The sequence below is a fragment of the Pinus tabuliformis genome, chromosome 3_2 (assembly GCF_031772625.1).
Source record: "Pinus tabuliformis cultivar Carrire ecotype Pingquan chromosome 3_2, CPIR1, whole genome shotgun sequence".
NCBI classification, from domain to species: Eukaryota; Viridiplantae; Streptophyta; class Pinopsida; order Pinales; family Pinaceae; genus Pinus; species Pinus tabuliformis.
In genome coordinates this window covers 544378328-544386075 of record NC_142302.1, presented here as the reverse complement: position 1 = coordinate 544386075, position 7748 = coordinate 544378328, and the positions used below count along the sequence as shown (strand labels likewise).

At 38.4% G+C, this 7748-nt stretch overlaps 1 pseudogene; it reads left to right on the top strand.

Annotated features, from left to right (window-relative positions):
* The first annotated feature begins 6581 nt into the window (after positions 1 to 6581).
* LOC149181650 (WD repeat-containing protein 55 pseudogene) lies at positions 6582 to 7088 on the top strand (annotated as a pseudogene).
* Positions 7089 to 7748: the final 660 nt, after the last annotated feature.

The window sequence follows — 7748 nt, the reverse complement described above, 5'->3', positions numbered from 1 at the left end:
TATTTTTAGCACTTCCATTTTTTCATTCCTTGTTGCTATATCCAACACTAGTACCTGAGATGCTATTTATAGCAATGTTATTTATAGCATTTATATTTTTAGCATTTCTTGTTTCCATTTTCAACACACACACACACACACACACACACACACACACACACACACACATATATATAAACAACTCCACCATAGTGTTTCTCTCAACCTAAATGATATTACAAGGAATAAGGAAGGCACTCATTATGGGGTAGTTACTAAAATGCCTCTCGTTAAAGTGTTACAATGATGTACATCAAATTCAATGGTGGCGAGAAGTTTTATGATGGAATCAACATTGAGTTGCCCAAATGACGCACTTGGAAGTGATATGAAACCATACCTTTAAAAGGAAAATGTTTCAAGAATTGCGTTGAATAGGTTTTCTTTGACCACCAAATTTTACTCTTCAAAATGGAATATCAAGACACTTGGCATGAGTGTACCATTGCACACAGTCTTCGAATAGGCACAATGTAATCGAATATTAGTAGAGCATGGAAAATCGATTCAACAATTATAGTTGAACTATAGCATAACATGGAATGCATTCAAACATTTCAGGACCTTGTTTCTCTATATACTGGTAGCCTTACTTTCTGGGTGGGATATCCTAGTATATATCTGGGGCTAATAGCCTTATCTTTGCTATTGGGGATACTCATATATAAAGAAGTGGATATTTATTTCTTGATCAGTTACTTACATTTCCTTGGTGAACCCATTGGGGTATGAGCGTGTGGAAACACTTAGCAATGATCAATCCTACTTGATAGGGCCCAAATTATCAGGTCTAGGCTAGCATGACACCTACCAATCAAACTTGTTGCTGAAGAATGGGAAAGGAAAGTAGGTATACTTCATCTCTTATTTTGATGAAGGAGATATTTTATTAAGTAAGTTGTGTTAGCCTAGAGAATGGAACTAGGCCCATTTCACATATTTACTACTCTCGATAATTACCAATTATTATTGTTTGGAGGCACGGATAGTGAATTCATGATTCGTAGAGATCATAGCTTGTCGTCAATGGACTATCATGAAAATGAAGTTCTAATAAAAATAAAAATGCATCATCGTTTTGGTTCAAAGGCTTCCCATGCTCTCGAATTGTCTATCTATTTTGGCTAAAGCACGACCCCAGTTAGTTTTTCTTGATGGACATATGATAACCATATGTAACATTGTGACTACATCACCCCGTCAACTCTACAATAGGGTCTCATGACTAAGGCACAATGATGCAATCTTGGAATGCGACTAGCCCCATCATGTGACTTTATGACCTCCAAGAAGTCGCACTCACACTCACAGTCGTTGGGTCACATTTTAACACCTCTGGAAAGCCTCCAAGGAGCGTGACCTGTCTAATATGTGACTTTGAGACCTCCCAAAACTCAAACTCTCACTCATAGTCGTTAATCGCATTTTAAAGTACCAGTGATGTAGCCACAAGTTTGATCTTCATTATAATGCAACCATGCAACCTCATAAGTCGCAACCCTTGAATGCAATTGGTCATAGGATATGTTGGGACTTATGAGCATACAATAAATTATTCAGGTTTAGTTTTCAGAGGGTACCAAGGGGCTCGTAGTAGGAAGGGAGGGATAGAGACAGATGGGATATTGAACTGGAGAATCAACCCTTTGATTTGGATTTCCATCCATCTACTCCTATTGTTGCAGTGGCACTTATTATAGTTTGTCTCCAGTTTTTTCGTTATGTAGACATTTCATCAGAGCCCAAAGGATTATGGATTGTGACTGATCACACCGAGTCCTGTCAAGATGCTTGATTTATTAATGTGGGCAGTTCTATGTTAACGATGTATCTAGGTTGCTCAATTCTTGCCACAAATGTTGAAACTGGACAGCCAGTGGCCAGACTTGACAATTCTCATGAGGTTGTGATAAATCGCTAAATCAATTTGACAGAGAAAACTATTACATCTATAGATGAGGACATAACCATTTAGGTATGGGATACATGACATAAACCTTGTTGCAACAAGTCTAATGCTCATAAATACTTTATTTCAAATGTGGAGTTTGTTCCTGAAACCATGCAGCTACTTGGAAGAATTGGTGATGGAACCCTTCGGTTTCACGTGGTGGTTATTACATGGTTGTATTCTGAGTGCATTATTATGGTGGAATGGAGACCACTCAAAAAGTGACACCTACTGGCCCCAAGAAATTCATCGAGGGGTGCCGCTAGCCATTACATGCGACCATGTGACCCCTTGTCATGGAGTTGCATTCCAACATGCAGCCAAAAGGTGTGAATGGTCCTCAATGTGATTATGTGACCTACCCCAAGTCATTGGGTCATAAAATCATGCATGAGGAAACTAATAACTGGTGTGACTCATTCCCTCTGGCAATTGTGCGATTAATCACAATATGGATGTGAAAATTCATTTTGGAAATGGGCTACATAAAGTCGATATGAAGGGGATACGTTTTGTATTCTAGCTTTATGTAAATTGGTATGATCTCAGGCATGTTACAGTCATCGCTCATGGTATTAAGTCACGGGAATTGGTGAGTTGGTGTTTTCCCAAGGGAGTGGACATTGGAGCGCATAAGGGGTTTGTTAATTATGAAAAGAAAAATTGTTTTTTTTTAAGACCACACCATCCTCTATTCTTCACTAGATCAAATCCCCAATATGACACTATAGCCATAATGGTGATCGTTGCTTGCATGGGGTATTAACAGAGTTTCCATCACACTAACATTTTAAATGTCAATTGATCATCATCAACATTTTGGGGTGTTGGGAATTGAAGCATACCTTCTAAGTTACATTAAGCAATATCATGAAGATGCAAATGTTATTAAGAACCATGATCTCCAATATAGTCAAAAGACTTACCCTCTGATGTTAATAACACAAATGAAGCTTGCAGGCTAAAAGAAGAGTGAAGGGAAACTAGGGAAAATGACAATCAACAATAGAGAAACATTTAACACTCATTCCATAATAGGCCCACAGACAAATCATTAATTGAATAAGCGCAAGGAGATCTATAAAATCTACTCTCTATAAAAACACAATGGCACAACAATTGACCACACAGGGGTCTAAATTGATTGCTCTTTTATTATGTCATTCTTTCAATTGTTTGATTGTATTCCCTGTGTCATCATTTTTTTAAATTATGTCTGACCGATGTTATTTTCCTGCAGGTAGAAGGAAGAAGGCGAGATGTTGGTCTATGTAGAAGAATCAGGGTTTCTCATGGAGCTTGTGCAACAAGGGCAAGCAAGATGGTCCCTTACAAGCTTCAAGAACCTTTCAATTGAATCAAAGGCATGTCACCAAATATGGATGAATTCAAGTAAGGCATAGCGGCTGAAAAAAAGTCTTGCCTCAAGACCTAGCAACCGCATCATTGTAGTATATAGGCATCAAGCATTCTAGGGTTTCCCAAAACCCTCTACATACACCTCTTCTTCCTCATCGTAATGTGAATATTTCTCACCATAATGTCAAAAATTATGCTAAGACTTATTTGAGCATGTAATAGTCATTAGGCCTAAGAGAGAAGTGAGTAAGGTCAAGATTCATGAGGGTAGTTGAAACGTCACACAAGGAGGTCAAGGGTCACAATAGGTGAACAGTCACCTCATCTCTATAAATGTTCCCTCAAGCCTTATTGTCAGGGTACTTTAGCACTTGGGTTGAGGCTAGGATTAGATATTTGGTTTATTCTTGAGAGATAGAGCCACTTAGCTCTTGGTAGTTAGCAGAGTGGAGTTGTAGTGAGGCTAGGGTTTTTCATTGGGCAATGGTATGAGCAGCCCATGTTCCACTATTGGGTTTTGACCAATTGCAAGAAATGTACTTGAAGTTGTAGGAGCATTAATAATACATTATTCATCTTTAGTATTGATTCCCATGCTTACTCATGGTGGTTGTATTGGCTCACTGATACTTCACTATATTTTTCTGTGTGATATCATATGCGCAACATGTTATGAACTGATTCATAGTTGTGGCATGTATGTTTTGCTTTCAAGTCCATGTTTACTTAGTTCTTTCCATGTCAATGATCCTTTGTGAACTCTTTTTCAATTAACTTCTTGCATGTTCCCGTTTATTGTATGTCTGATTTTGTTTTAGCTCATTGATCCCTCTCATGGCATACCTCTTCTTAATGCTGCTAAGACTTGTTTGTATCTCTTTTTGCAATATGTCAATCTTGGGTTGATTTTGTTTCACTTTCTAGGCATTTTGACCTTACCCCCACTCTAACTCCTTCTCATTTGATATTCAAGAGTGAAAACATTCATGGTCGCAATCGAGCCCACATACTGGATGGGGCTCCTATCCCAAATAGTGTGAAGTTTAATTGGTATTTCAGACCGGGAGACCCCCTAGTTGTTGGCAGTACATTTTAGCCTGTCAACAAATTGGCACTAGAAGGAGGGCTAGCTGATAAGATGAGCCCTTGGAGCTTGTAGGATAGTCTCATATCTGTAAATGGCCTTGTCCCAAATCTTTCTCCCAAGGTGTTTATCTAAATTTTCCATTTATTAATGTTTAATCCTCGATGAGCCACTCCGTCACTTGCCTTAGTTAAATTTTGATGGCAAGGATGGAATGTCCTTAACCGAGCATATTTTGTATTTCCTTATGTTTTGAAAATTTTACAAGATCGATGATGAAGAGTTTGTGTGTGTTCTTTTCTTCCTCACCATTGAAGGTTGTGTCAAGCAATGGTGCCACATGTTACTAGCAACTTTCATTCACTTGTTCGAGCAACTCATCAATAAGCTCTCACAATCATTTCACAGGTACTATTTTCAATATTTGTTTAGAAGGATAAATGAGCTTAGAGTGAAACATGAAGAATATTTAGAGGATTTTGTTGTTAGATTTGTTCATCTTTGTTTTGAATTTCCTGAAGGAGATGTCGATTGGGTGTATTTGAGTAGAAAAATTCAACGATTGGTTCTTGTTTCTCTACAACACCTTTAATCTGAAATAAGTCCTGACTCTTGTGAATATCATGATAATCTCCAAGTTACAAGTTGTCAAAGTTTTAACCCTAATCTTGTTTTTCCTATATTTCTGAATCTAAAACAACCTCAAGCCTCCATGGAGGAAATTACTTCTTGTGGCATTTCTCATCCTCCTCCTAATTCTTTACATAATAAGATGTTGGTCGTAAATGGTTCAGAATGTGATGTTGGCCTGAATGATGCACTTGGAAGTGATCTCAAACCATACCCTTAAAAGGAAAATTTTTCAAGCATTGTGTTGAAGAGGTTTTCTTTGACCACCAAATTTGACTCTTCAAAAAGGAATGTCATGTTGCAAAGGAAGATCGAGACCCCTAGCATGGGTGCAGCATTACACATAGTCTTCAAATGTAATCAAAGGTAGTAGTGCATGGAAGATCGATTCAATGATTATAGTTGAACTATAGCATAGCATGGAATGCCTTCAAACCTTTCAGGACCTTGTTTTTCTATATATCGGTAGCCTTTTTTTCTGGGTGAGATATCCATATTATTTATCTGGGGTCGATAGCCTTATCTATGCAATGGGGGATACTCATATATAAAGAAGTTGATATTTTCTTTTTTGATAAGTTACCGTCGATTCCTTGGTGAACCCATTGGGTTATGAGAGTGTGGAAACACTTAGCAATGAGAAAGCTTGCCTGATAGGGCCCAAGTTATTAGGTCGAGGCCAGCATGACAGCTACCAATCAAACCTATTGCTAAAGAATGGGAGGGGTAGTTAGGTATACTTCATCTCTTATTTTGAACAAGGAGAGAGTTTATTAAGTTGGTTGTGTTAGCCCAGAGAATGGAACTAGGCCCATTTCACATATTTACTACTCTCGGTAATTACCAATTATTGTTGTTTGGAGGCATGAATAGTGAAGCCATGCTCTATAGAGATCATAGCTCATCGTCAATGGACCATCATGAAAATGAAGTTCTAATACAAAGAAAAATGCATCATCATTTTGGTTCAAAGGGTTCCCATGCTCTCGAATTGTTGAGTTGTTTTGGCTAAAACACAACACCAGTCAATGTTTATTGATGGACGTATGATAACCATATGTAAGATCATGACTAGATCACCCCATAGACTCTACAACGGGGAAAGTATCATGACTGAGGCACAGGGATGCAATCCTGGAATGCGAATAGTCCTGTCCTATGACTTTGCAAGCTCTAAGAAGTTTCACTCCCACTCACAGTCGCTGGATCAAATTTTAACACCACTGGAAAGCCTTTAAGGAGAGCAACCTTTCTGAGATGTGACTTTGTGACCTGCAATAAGTCGCACTCCCACTCATAGTCACCAATAACATTTTAAAATCTCAATGATGCAACCACAAGTATGACCTCCATTATAATGCGACCATGCGGCCTCATAATTCACAACCCTTGAATGTGACTGGTCACAGGATTTGTTGGGAATTATGAGCATACAACAAATTATTCAAGTTCAGTTCACAAAGGGTATCAAGGATCTCACAGCAGGAATGGAGGGATAGATATGGATGGGATATTGAAATGGAGGATCAACCCTTTGATTTGGATTTCCATCCATCTACTCCTATTGTTGCAGTGGCACTTATTATAGGTTGTCTCAAGTTGTTTTGATATGTAGACATTCCATCAAAGCCTGAAGGATTATGGACTGTGACTTCTCACATTGAGTTCTGTCAAGTTGATTGATTTACTAATGTGGGTATTTCTATGTTAACGACATCTCTAAACTTCTCAATTATTGCCACAAATGTTGAAATTGGATAGCTAGTGACCAAACTTGACAATGCACACGAGGTTCCGATAAATCAATTAATTAATTTGATAGATAGAACTATTGTGTTTGGAGATGAGGATGGAACCATTAAGGTCTGGGATACACAACAAAAACCCTGTTGCAACAATTCTAAGGCTCATAAATACTTTATTTTGGATATGGAGTTTGTTACTGATACCATGCAGCTACTTGGAACAAGTGATAATGGGACCCTTTCAGTTTCGCGTGGTGTTTATTACGTGGTTGTATGGTGAACACATTATTATGGTGGAACATAGACCAGTCACAGAGTCGCACCTACTAGCCTCAAGCAAGTCAGTGAGGGGTGCGACTATCCATTATATGCAACTATGTGACCCCTGGTTGTGGAGTTACTTTCCAACTTGCAGCCAAAAGGCACGGCTGGCCCTCAACATGACTATGCAACCTCTCCCAAGCTGTTGGGTCACAAAATCATGCATGAGGAATCTAATAACTGGTGCAAATCATTCTCTTTGGTGATTGCGTTATTACTTACAATATGGATGTGAAAGTTCATTTTTGAAACGGGATACATAGAGTCAATATGAAGGGGATATGTTATGCATTCCAGTATTATGTAAATTGGTCTGATTTTAGGCATGTTGTGGTCATCACTGATGGTATTAAGCCGCAGGAACTGGTGAGTTGGTTCTTTCCCAAGGGAGTGGACGTTGGAGAGCATAATGATTTTGTTAATTGTGAAAATAAAAATGGTTTTTATTTTTAGAAAACACAGTCCTCTATTCTTGACGAGATCAAATCCCCAAAATCACACTACAACCTTAATGAAGATCACTGCTTGCATGGGGTATTGATGTGGTTTCCATCACACTAACCTTTTAAATGTCAAGTCATCATCATCAACATTTTGGGGTGTTGGGAATCAAGAAATA